This window comes from Prionailurus viverrinus, chromosome A3, assembly GCF_022837055.1.
Source record: "Prionailurus viverrinus isolate Anna chromosome A3, UM_Priviv_1.0, whole genome shotgun sequence".
NCBI lineage: Eukaryota > Metazoa > Chordata > Mammalia > Carnivora > Felidae > Prionailurus > Prionailurus viverrinus.
In genome coordinates this window covers 25809736-25822733 of record NC_062563.1, presented here as the reverse complement: position 1 = coordinate 25822733, position 12998 = coordinate 25809736, and the positions used below count along the sequence as shown (strand labels likewise).

At 49.7% G+C, this 12998-nt stretch overlaps 1 protein-coding gene across 5 annotated transcripts in view; it reads right to left on the bottom strand.

The window, feature by feature from the left end:
• Positions 1–12998, bottom strand: part of CDK5RAP1 (CDK5 regulatory subunit associated protein 1) — a 233106-nt gene that overhangs the window by 93378 nt on the left and 126730 nt on the right. The window contains exon 17 of one of the 5 annotated variants that reach the window (XR_007150847.1): positions 12232–12247. The exons of the other annotated variants lie outside the window; for them this stretch is intronic. The gene's annotated coding sequence lies outside the window, so the exon portion shown is untranslated. Of the gene's footprint in view, positions 1–12231; positions 12248–12998 lie in introns of those variants that run through there. 5 annotated transcript variants of the gene reach the window in all.

The following is a 12998-nucleotide window of genomic DNA, read 5'->3' as shown; positions in this document are numbered from 1 at the left end:
TTAACATTTGTTTAGCAGTAACGAGGAGCCCAGCAACTTGCTAAACCCTTTCAAAGCCAGATCTTATTTAATCCTCACAGAGAGGAAGCCTCTGAGGCTCAAGGTCATACAGCTTGTGAGCAGAGGATCCAGGATTCTAATCCCAGCAGTCAACCTCTAGAGCCCAAGCTCTTTGCCAGGGGTTACCAATTCATGAGCCTCTGGCCAAATCTGGTACGTTGTTTGTCATTTTTACTTTAAATTATTTTAAATACTGATTTTTTTTCCAATTGGGTGTGACTGTAAATGTATTCACTATTTCCCCGAACCCTATCACACCAAACTGTCCTATGCTATTAAATGCTTAGTCCCTAAAGTACGGTTGCCAGATTTACCAATAAAAGCACTGGACATGGCACAAAAACAGACACTCAGATCCATGGAACAGAACAGAAAACCCAGAAATGGACCCACAAACGTATGGCCAACTAATCTTTGACAAATCAGGAAAGAGTATCCAATGGAATAAAGACAGTCTCTTCAGCAAGTGGTGCTGGGAAAACTGGACAGCGACATGCAGAAGAATGAACCTGGACCACTTTCTTACACCATACACAAAAATAAACTCAAAGTGGATGAAAGACCTCAACTTAAGACAGGAAGCCATCAAAATCCTCAAGGAGAAAGCAGGCAAAAACCTCTTTGATCTTGGCCGCAGCAACTTACTCAACACATCTCCAGAGGCAAGGGAAACAAAAACAAAAATGAACTACTGGGACCTCATCAAAATAAAAAGCTTCTGCACGGTGAAGGAAACAATCAGCAAAACTAAAAGGCAACCGACAGAATGGGAGAAGATATTTGCAAATGATATATCAGATAAAGGGTTAGTGTCCAAAATCTATAAAGAACTTATCAAACTCAACACCCAAAACACAAATAATCCAGTGAAGAAATGGGCAAAAGACATGAATTGACAGTTCTCCAAAGAAGATATCCAGATGGACAACTGACACATGAAAACATGCTCAATGTCACTCATCATCAGGGAAATACAAATCAAAACCACAATGAGATACCACCTCACACCTGTCAGAATGGCTAACATTAACAACTCAGGCAACAACAGATGTTGGCAAGGATGCGGAGAAAGAGGATCTCTTTTGCATTGCTGGTAGGAATGCATGCTGGTACAGCCACTCTGGGAAACAGTATGGAGGTTCCTCAAAAAATTAAAAATAGAACTACCCTACGACCCAGCAATTGCACTACTAGGTATTTATGCAAAGAATACAGTGTGCTGTTTCCAAGGGACACATGCACCCCCATGTTTATAGCAGCACTATCAACAATAGCCAAAGTATGGAAAGAGCCCAAGTGTCCATTGATGAATGAATGGATAAAGAAGATGTGGTATAGCTATACAATGGAGTATTACTCAGCAATCAAAAAGAATGAAATCTTGCCATTTGCAACTACATGGATGGAACTGGAGGGTATTATGCTAAGTGAAATTAGTCAGTCAGAGAAAGACAAATATCCTATGACTTCACTCATATGAGGACTTTAAGATACAAAACAGATAAACATAAGGGAAGGGAAGCAAAAATAATATAAAAACAGGGAGGGGGCAAAATAGAAGAGACTCATAAATATGGAGAACACACTGAGGGTTACTGGAGGGGTTGTGGGGGGGGGTGGGCTAAATGGGTAAGGGGCATTAAGGAATCTACTCCTGAAATCATTGTTGCACTATATGCTAACTAACTTGGATGTAAGTTTAAAAAAAAATTTTTTTAAATAAATAAAAGCACCAGACACCCAGTTAAGTTTGAATTTCAGTAAACAATGAATAATTTTTAGTGTAAGTATGTCCCAAATATGGCAAGAAATATACTTAAACTGATACATTATTCATCTAAAGTTCAAATTTAAGTAAGCTTCCTGCATATTTTCTGGCCAGAATAATTAAATGACTGCTTATATTTTTTCTGGCAACCTTGCCCTACTGGCATTTGCATTTATAACTCCTGCCCTGTACTTCTTCCCCCACAGAGGGGAATATTTATTGAGCACCTACTATGCTAGTTTGAAGTGGGGTCTGGAGCAATAAAAAGGCTCTGCAGTGATGTTGCTGGAACCATGTGACCAGGCTGACCTCATGGTACTAGAAGTATCTGTGATAGAGAAAGAAACCATGTGGAGTGTCTGACACATCCCAGTAAGGGAGTCACAGAGAAGCCTGCTAGAATTCCAGGTCAAGGCCATGCCATCTTCAGCTGTGATCCATATACTATTGAAAAAGTGGTTCCTGGGGGCGCCCAAGTGGTTCAGTCGATTAAGCATCCGACTTAGGCTCAGGTCATGATCTCGCAGTTCGTGGGCTCGAGACCCACACCGGACTCTCGTGCTGGTGGTGTGGGGCCTGCTTAGGATTCTCTCTCTCTCTCTCTCTCTCTCTTCTCTCTCTCTCTCTCTGTGCCTTCCCCACTTACACACTCTCTCTCAAAATAAATAAAAGAGAAAAGAGAAAAGAGAAGAGAGAAGGGAAGGGAAAGGGGGGAGGGGGAGGGGGAGGGGAGGGGGAGGGGGAAGGGAGGGGGAGGATGAGGGGAGGGGAGGGGAGGGGAGGGGAGGGGAAGGGAGGGGAAGGGAGGGGAAGGGAGGGGAAGGGAGGGGAAGGGAAGGGAAGCGGAGGGGAAGGGAAGGGAAGGGAAGGGAGGGGAGGGGAGGGAAGGGGGGAGGGGAGGGGAGGGGAGGGAGGGGAGGGAAGGGAAGGGAAGGGAAGGGATGGAGAAGGGAAGGGAAGGGATGGGAAGGGAAGGGAAGGGAAGGAAAAAAGAAAAACAGCTTCTGACATGTAACTGAGCACTGGTAGAAAAGAAGCACCTGATCGTAGGGCATCAATTGACTATGAGACCAAAACTGAACATGCGCTAGGCACGTTATCCACCAAGTCATAAAGTCAGGCAGGACCAGCAGCGATCCATGACCAGATAGAAGCAGTATGTCTAGTTTGGGCTTCAGAAGATCCAGCGGGCATAAGTAAGCAGCATGACCCAGACCCTCCATGTCACCTACGTCACCTCCTAGTACTGCGCTGACACTCCTCCCTCAATTCACACCGATGGTCATGGGAGGCCATAGCAGGCATTCCCCATAACCAGCTGATGGAGGAGAGAAAACCCAGCGCTCACCATAGTCTCGCTCAGGGGTGACCTTGGAAGAGCAATGAGAGGAAATCCTCTCAGCAGGCTAAGCTTCAGGTAGCGCACTTTGTCATCCACTTTGAGAAAAGAGAAAAATGACCCAATATTTAGTGTCACGGGCTGAAGCAAGTGACTTAATAGTTTAGTCAGGGACCTGGAAGAGATAAGATGTAAAGATTGGGGACACCGAGGCTGATCTAGTTAACTGCCACTGAATATACAACCTGCTAACAACAGGGACCAACACTGCGTTCCTGATATGGTACCATCCATTCAGGTGACCAGCCCACCACTTGGACCAGCAGAAGTGGGGCAGATCGGGGTAATTTCGAAAGGACAGTAGAGGAGGGGGATAATGAGTATCAGTTAAGGCCCCATAGTCAACTATGTCTGGTTAGTATTGTGAGTTTCCCATGAGTCATGATACATCAGTTTGCTAGAGCAACCATAACAAAATAGTATAGACTTGGTGGCTTAAACTACAAAATTCATCTTCTCACGGTTCTGGGAGTCCAAGATCAAGGTGCCGGCAGGATTGGTTTCCCCTTAGGCCTCTCCCCATGACTTGCAGAGGGCTGCCCTCTTGCCGCAGCCTCACTCGGTCATCCCTCTGTTCACACGTGCCCCTGACCCCTGTGTGTGTCCTAATCACCTCTTTCTATAAGGACACCAGTGAGACTGGTCGGGGCCACCCTATGGCCTCGTTTTAACTTAATCACCTGTCTAAAGGCACTATCTCCAGATATGATCACAGTCTGAGGTATTTGGGGTTAGAGCTTCAACACATGAATTAGGGGGCACACATTTCAGCCCATAACAATGATCACCCAGAATTCTGGAGCAGCTGTGCGTGGATACAGTGGACATAGAATGACAAGCGTAGCAAAATGAACAGTGTACAGGGTGGACTGTGGACACTGGCACGGCCCCGCCCGGATCCTCTTTACAGGGCACCAACCCCCAGTCACTGTCGGGGTTGGCTACTGACAGTGCCCCCTTCTCTAGAGAATTGCCTTCAGACAGGAGCGGCCAATGACTGATACGAGGGTCAAAAAGGCCAGCCCCTGGGCCTCAAGGTGGAACAGCTCAGTGGTGTGCTTTATGCTTCCTTTCCTAAGGGCAAGCACAGCTGCAGTAGAAATAGCTGGAAGGAAAAAAAAAAAAAAGAAATAGCTGGAAGGGGCCATGGAAGCAGTGACGAGGGAGTGTGGGTGAGACGCCCATGGCTGGAGATAAGGGGGGGAAAGCTATGGAATGATACACCCTGTGAGATGAAATACTAAAACCGCTATGTGTTGATGTGCAAAAATCTCCAACGCACGTTAATGAGGGATGAGGGGAACGAGGTGCAAACGCAATGTACTTTGTGATTGTTGTAAAAGGAGAGGTCCTTTCTGGAAGCACAGACAAGGAAGTGTTTCCAGTGATTACAACTCCAGGCAGGGGGCGCCTCGGTGGCTCAGTTGGTTAAGCGTCTGACTTCAGCTCAGGTCACGATCTCGTGGTTTATGAGTTCAAGCCCTGTGTTGGGCTCTGTGCTGACAGCTCAGATCCTGGAACCTGTTTTGGATTCTGTGTCTCCCTCTCTCTCTGCCCCTCCCCTGCTCACACTCTGCCTCTGCCTCTCTGCCTCTCTCTCTCTCTCTCTCAAAAATAAATAAACATTTTAAAAAATATTAAAACTCCAGGCAGGGGCACCTGGGGGGCTCAGTCAGTTGAGCATCTGACTCTTGATTTCAGCTCAGGTCATAATCCCAGGGTCATGGGATAGAGCCACACATCGAGCTCTATGCTGACCTTGGAACCTGCCTAAGATTCTCTCTCTCTCTCCCTCTGCCCCTCTTCCCAGCTGTCTCTCACTCTCTCTAAAAATGAAAAAGAAAAAGAAAAAGAAACCCTCCAGGCAGTATAGTGGGTTGAGGGTGAGGAGACTATTTGTCTGTGTTTCACTTGGTATCCTTTGTACTGGTGGAATATCATCCCATTCATGTATGACTTGTCCCTCAACACTTCATTGTTATAAAAATATTCAAACATACAGGAAATTTGAAATAATTGCATAATAAGCACCTCTAGCCCTACTACCTGGTTTCAATAATTAATGGTTTTCTATGCTTGCCCTATCGCGTGTCTGTCTATCCATCGTTTCATCCATCCAAGAATCTTGTTTTTTGATGCATTTCAGAGTAAACTGCAGAGAGCAGTTCACTTTACCTCTAAACACTTCAGGACTCATTTCTTTAACTACAGAGTTCAATATTTGCTTATGTTTTTTAACTTTAGGATAAAAGTTATACAGCTTGAAATGCACAAATCCTTAAGTCTATCTACGTATCTTCTTTATACCTGTTTCTTAAACTTTTTAAAAAAGAGTACGGGTACCCGTTGATCTGCTTCCAGTCAGCGCGTATCGAGCCCCTACTGTCTGCCACACAGTGTGGCAGTCCGCTGGGGCGACGTGGTGGCCGTGACAAAGTCAGAGTTCCCATGAGCTCACTGTCCAGGGTTGGGGGGACAGACAAGAAGCACATCAATGAATAAGTAAAAAGGACCATTGATGGCTGTGATGGGGGCTAAGAAGGCCAGAAAGTGAGGGTCTGTGATGGAGAGAGATTGGGGCTGTGGGTGGGCAGTGCAGGAAGAAAATGCAAGAAGACCCGTCCAAGGAGGGGACATCTGAGCAGATGCCCAAGCGGTGAGAAGGTGCGCAGACATTTTCCAGCTTTGACGCATTCGTGGCTGTTTTCCGGAGCAGGTCTCCTCATCTCTCTAGGTCCCACGTTTCTCGCCTGTGTCACAAGGATGGTAACACCTCTCCCTCCCACAGGGGAGTGGTGAGGATTAAATGAGGGAGTCGATGTGCCCAGCACAGGTGAGCATGTGGCAACTGTCAGCAGCCGTGCCGTTACCACGACCGCCTCTGTCAATGCCGTGAAATGCATCCCGAGCTCCTAGTATGTGCGGACTCTGTGCTGGGTGCTGGAAACACGGCAATGGGTCAGACGGGTGTCTCTGTTCAGGGAGTTCCCAGTCTAGAGGGTGAGGCAGGTACAGAGCGGGGTAATCAAAGCTGCAGGAGAAATAGCTGGAAAGGACCTTCATGACACTAAGGAGGAAATGACTTCCTCTGAGTTGACACGTATGGTGAGTCTAAAAAGATCACTGGGAGGTGGTCAGATGAGCAAGGGCAGGAGCACATTCTAGGCTGAAGAACCAGCCGTGAAAAAAGCAGAGAAAGAATGAACTGACCGGATGCGTGGAGGAAAAACACACGCTCAGGTGAATATGGTAGGAAAGTTAAAGGGGAGGCTGGACAGAGAAGGGCTGGACCTTGGAGGACGCAGAGCCAAGGCTGAGAGCTCGACTTCCTCCTGAGCGCCATACCGAGCCAGGGGCACGCTTCATGGAAAGATGGCATCAGCACACCCACCAGAAAGACTAAAATTGAAAGGAAGAGATGCCACCGTATGTTGGTGCCAGAGTGGAGGGACAAGAGCGCTCATACTCTGCGGGTACAAATGGAAACTGGCACAAACGTTGTGGGGAGGGATGATGGGACTGGCTATGTGTACTGTGCAGACAGGAAATGCAGCTCTGCGATGCCCCCTCCCCCCCACTTCAGATGGGTCTGCTGGTTCGCCTCTCTCGTCTCCTGGAGGACTGGGTGACTTAGTAGTAAATGTTAGCACAGGAACCCAATCCACATGGGTGACTTCGAGTGAGGTGCCTGATGGGTCCCCCTGCTCCCCTCCCGGGCCCCGGGAAGTCAAGATAAGCAAAGCACAAGACGCTGTCAATCCACAGAGATTCCAAGGCCAGAAAAGGTGCCAAGAACCCACTTCATCTGGGTGTTAGAGCCTCTGCTAGTGCCAGTGGACACAACTGCCTCACGGGGGTAAGACATTTGTGATCCGGCTCACGCACACTCAGAAAGTGCTCCAAAGCACTCTTTGATACGTGATAGATAACCTGGCGCAGCTTTTCCAGAAGTGGAGCTGCCTCTCACACCCTCAGCGAGGATGAGAAAGTGTTTCACCTTCCTATTCTTTCTCCACCCTTCCAATACAAAGGGCTCAGCAGAACACTAGTTCAACACCTCTCCAAACATTGGATTCTCTCCAGGTGCCTCGAGCAGGCAACATGGCTAGCCAGAGTTCAACCATGTGTTTCTGCTTGTTTTCACCGTGACCTTAGAAAAAACATCTCGCCTATCATAAAGGGACTCATCCGAACCTTATCTGAAAAATGAGGATAAAACAGTGCCCACCTCCAGGCATCAGCGTGGGGTTAAATGGTCCCATTTAATAATGCAAGCAAAGAGCGCGTAAGTGCTCACTAAGCTTAGTTATAGCCTCTAATACCCACTGTGACCGCTAAGGTCGTGTTGTCACCTCTGATTTATGGGAAGCAGTATTGTTTTCTCACTTTGGGTAATGTTATGCAATTTACGTAAGAAATAGAAAATCAAATGTATTTAAGTTTTCAAACGTGACTCCACTTACCTGAATGCACATTGAGCACATAGTGATCCCAGGCATTGGCAGACATTGCAAACCGTAAACGCAGATGTGGCAGGCAGGTAAGCGGTGTGTGGGAGGTGGTGGCTAAAAGAACTGAGTGCCAGTTTCGGAGTCAGATGGACCAGAGTTCAGATCCTGGCCTCTAATCCGGGGAGCTGTGTGACCTTGAGCAAGTCAACCCTCCTTTCCGCACCTCCAATCCCTTATCTGTACAACGAGGGGAGGAGAGTGAACTGGCTGGCCGGAGGCTCAGTCTGGCAGGCAGTAAGCACTCAGAAATGGTAGGGCCATTCCTATTCTGTACCTCAGACAAGCCCTCCTTCCATACATAATCAGCCCCCAAAATTGCATTGCAAAGAAAGGAAACGTGTGAAATTCGGAAGCAGAACAAGGGGAGATTTGCCTGGTGTGTGTGTGTGTGTGTGTGTGTGTGTGTGTGTGTGTGTGGTGTTAGGGGAGGGCATCTAGTTCCCCGAGGGGCTAAAACCACTCAAACCCTCCTGCAGCTCTGATGGTTTGAGCATTCCATACCTGTTCCTTATTTTTGATCTCTGTCCTCACGACTGAGACAAGTGAGTGCTGTGTTTTTATATTTCCTTGTCCATTTCTGGCTCACTCTCTCTCTCTCCCCAGGAGAATGTGAGCCCGGGAAGGCAGGGGGCACAGTCTGTTTGCTCCCTGCTTCGCCCAAAGCACCCAGAATTGTGTCCACACACAAAGGGTGTGAAATACAACTAGCTGACCAGCCCACTGACCTGCTGGCTGACTGTGTCTGTCTGTCCCACCAGTCCTGAGCTACTAAAGAGAATGAGGGAGGGGCACCTGGGTTGGTTGTGTCTGACTTTGGCTCAGGCCATGATCTCACAGTTCGTGGGTTCAGGCCCCACATCAGGCTCTGTGCTGACAGCCCAGAGCCTGGAGCCTGTTTCAGATTCCGTGTCTCCCTCTCTCTGCCCCTCCCCTGCTCGTGCTCTGTCTCTGTCTCTGTCTCTCTCTTTCTCTCTCTCTCAAAAATAGACATTTAAAAAATTTTTAAAGAGAGAGCACGAGGGAGTCAGGAAGAAATATTGCAGATAGACCCCTAACCTGCACAGGTCCACACACACATAACAAGTCTCCAGCTCCCAGGTACCTCCCCAGGTCTGCCCAGGGGGGCCTTCCCACCTCCTGACCTGGTCACCCCTGAGAGGCTGGCTCTAAGGGTGACCATTTGGGAGGTCATGAGGCTGAACCTCTGAGGCCCTGAAACTGAGGCTCCCCACTTGGAGCCTCAGCTACTCTCAGAGGCCTGATCCAGGAACCCCCATCTCCCAGGGGAACCCCTACTTTCCAGCTCGCACACATATCACACACCCAGACACTGTTTCTAAAGACAGAAACTCCTTGGGACGCCTGGGTGGCGCAGTCGGTTGGGCGTCTGACTTCAGCCAGGTCACGATCTCGCGGTCCGGGAGTTCGAGCCCCGTGTCAGGCTCTGGGCTGATGGCTCAGAGCCTGGAGCCTGTTTCCGATTCTGTGTCTCCCTCTCTCTCTGCCCCTCCCCCGTTCATGCTCTGTCTCTCTCTGTCCCAAAAAAATAAATAAAACGTTGAAAAAAAAAAATAAAGACAGAAACTCCAAAGGACAGTCCTCATAACAACTCCCAGCTTGTAAAACCACTTAGTTTTTCCAGTTACAGCTACACAGTGTCAACAATAACAACTAAAATAATCTTCACAGAAATCTTCATATTAAGAGCGCCCTCAACGCAGCCCCGGCTGGGCTTTAAGGAAGCACTTGCCACAGCCACTGTCGTCTGCGTGTAAAAGAGTTAACGGGGTGCCAGAACAGGGCCTGGACAGGGAGCGAGTGCTCATATGCTTGGGTGGTTCCTTTCAAGGTCCACAACTGAGCCAGCAAGTCAGTCATTGCTCAGGGACGAGGGCAGGGCTCCAGCCCCTCCTGGCGGCACTTTGGCCAAGGCCACCCGTGGGTAGCTGGGAGGGGGGAGGGGCGTCGGTGGGGGATCGCCTCTCAAAGTGCCAACACCTGTGCTCTCCACAGGGCTCCCCCAGCTCCCTCCTGGGCCTCTGAGGTGGCAAGAGATGGACAGAGACAGGGACAGAGAGAGGCAGAGGAAAGAGGACAGAAAAAAGAGGCCAAAATGTACAGAAACCAGCTTGTGTGTGACAGAGAGAGAGAGGCCTCAAGACAGCTGAGGCCAGGGTGTTCAGACAAGCAGGGTCCTGGAGACCTGGTTTCGGAGGTCACACCAGACTGGCCCCTGCCCGAGGGAGTCTCCAGGGTGTGCCAAGGGGTGACCAGGACCCCAGCCCCACTTCACCTCCAACCTGTGGTCTAGTTTCTGGTGCAGATGGCCCAGCCTGCTTCCTTACCACCTACTCTGTTCCGTCACAAGACTTAGATGAGACCCCCAGAGTCTCTCTTTCCAAAACCCACCTCCTTCGTTTGCCCCTCCTCCTGGAAAGCCCTCCTCTCCTAGCCTTCATTATCAGCCTCTTACCGTTATCCCCGAAGCCCAGATCAAATGTTACCCCTTCCGTGAAGCCTTCTCTGATCGACCCTCGTCCCCAGTCAGGCAGCGCATGCCCTCTGAGCTGTTGGCAACTGTCACATTCTAGGTGCACGTGGACCCCCCTCACAGCGCTGATCACCTCCCTCCTCTACCCTTTGACACCCTTTGCCTGTGCCCCACACTCTGGCCCTGATGACAAGTCCTGTGCTGACCTCCATCACAGCACCCGGTGCAGTGGGCCTGGTCTCACCTCAGTTACTGCACTATCACCGTGGGCTTCCCCTTCTAAGGGCACTTACCAACACCTAGCTGATCTCTACCCTGTCCCACGCTGCCCGAGGTGGGGAAAGTCACCACGCTTATCCCTCTGCCTACATTGACCCTGATCATGACCCAAAGCCTGACCTCTCTGTCCCTGTGGGACACACCCACTGTGTGTCCCCCACCTTGTGTGGACCCCCCACCTTGACTGTGAGCCCTACAAGGGCAGGGCATATCTGGTCTTTGTCTCCCTGGGAAGAGTTAGAAGTCTGGCTTAGCCAATGCTTGTTTGCACTGAATCTATTCCCGTCCCACAAAAGAGGGATTACGCCCGTGAAGTTTCAGTGGTGGTTCCGGGACTGGCGTGACTGGGCTTTTGTTGGAACGGCTATCTAACCATCTGTCTATCTGCCGGCCCGTCTGCCACCCGTGTCTCCCTGAAATCCTGGGCGGTAGGGGCTGTGGGTGACGCTGGGAAAGGAATGAGACTTCCTCCACTCCCCTGTTCTCCACCCAACCTTTATTTACTCATTTTCAAGCCATTTCATGGGGCTGTTTGCTGATCCAAAAAAATGTATTCAGTGTGAAAATGTTCTCAATTCTGAAAACACAAGGAAGGTGGTACAAGTCACCTGTGATGACACTTCCAAGAAATGAACACTGTTACCATTTTGGTGAGTTTCCTTCCAGTATTTTTTCTAGATGAAAAAAAATTTTTTTTTCTAAAAAACAGAAGTAACTTTCTAAAATAAACAATTTATTTGATGAGTCCCCTGTTGCTGGACATTTAAGCTGGTCCCCCCTTAGGGCTGTTGTACATAATGCTGTGCTGGGCCGCCTAACAGTTCCTTGGGCCCACGCCACTGGACAGGTCCCTCAGACAGAACCCACACTGGCCCTGGGTCAACGGGAGTGAGCCTTCCTGAGAACAGACGTGTCCTCCGGAACAGGCCGTTCCTCCCTGCTTATTCAGTGAACCCCCTCTGCCATAAGCAAAGGTTGTCTGAGCCAGTCTGACCTCCAGCATCAAGAAGCCCAGCGTCCTCACCTGACAGCTGGGGAGGCTAAGGCCCAGAGAGAAGAACTGACGTGTCCAAAAGCATCAGCAAACTCCATGTTGTCTGCATGTTTTCTCTCCGCTCTGTTATCTCCTTGATGTTCTACAAGGAACCGCAAAATCTTCAACCAGAACGCAGGTGGCACTCGGCAAGAGCAACACGTTGATATGGCTCGTGGCCACACTGCGAGTCCATCATCACACTCTTCCGCTGAGTCCAGACCCCTGAGGACTCCAACAGCCGTTACCAGGCAATGGGATGGGCGCAAGAGGTGAAATCTTTCTGCCACTCTCATGGTACCTTTGGTGCCAACAAAGCCCTTTTAAATTGAGGACCCGAGCCCACTCGGGAGAGCTTTGAAGGAGACTTCCATCTTGCCTTCAAAGATGGTAACAGTGTGTAAGTCCTCCGGATTTTCATCTGTCCAGCCCAGCCATGTCCTCACAGACTCTGGTTCTCCACAGGACCATAGACTCCCCAGAAAAGGATGTCCCTGTCCCAGCTGGAGGTGATGGGGTCAGCTGGGACAAAGGGGCATGTCATAGGCTCCAGAGTCACACAGAACTGGGTCCAAATCCTGGGTCCACATTTTATGGCTGTGGGACCCTGGGCACGTCACTTCCCTTCTCCAAGGACCTCGCTCGTCTGGAAAATGGAGGTGTTAATCCCGTGGGTGTTATCCTTTCTGGGCCTCAGTTTGGTGATCTATAGAATGGAAGTGATCTTTTCTACTTTGACACTTTGCTGTGGCTGTGTGTCCAGCTTTCAGTATCTTTGATTTCACACTCTCTCCCCACCCCTAAACCAAGGCTTCTATGGACTGGCTTGGTACAGACAGGGGAGAGAGGCTCATGTGCTCCCTCTCTCTCTCTCTCTCTCTCTCTCTCTCTCTCTCACACACACACACACACACACACACACACACACACACACACACACACCTGTTCCCTTTCTCTCTGGCTCCATCCAGGGATGGAGCACAGTCAGAAAAGAGAGGAAAAGGGGGCAGGTTTCCCTTGGCTGTTAGTACTGCAAGATGGCTCTCTCATCTCTAGGGAGGCAAAAAATGTTTCGAGCTCTCATGGGCACCTTCTTGAGGGCATTTTCAAGCCTCCCTGCCAGGCCTCTTGAGCTGTAACCCCAGACAAGGACAGAGCCCCGCCAGTGGCTGACCACCCTGCATGCCACCCCCAGCTCCTGGCTCTCTAGAATCCTTTCCGCACCTGTCCAGGAGATGGTGTTGCAAAGGACTTAAACCAACCCCAAACTAGACCGCTGTCCTGCAGGGTCCTTGGAAAAGCATACACACAAGCTTTGACTCTGTCCAGAGCCAGAATTTTCCTCAGAAGCCACTCTGCCCACTGTGACAGCAGCTCACAGCCTCTTTCTCTCAGGCAGAAGATAGAAACCAGGCCACTGCATGTCCCCTGGACCCCTACCTGGTCCCTGGAAAGCC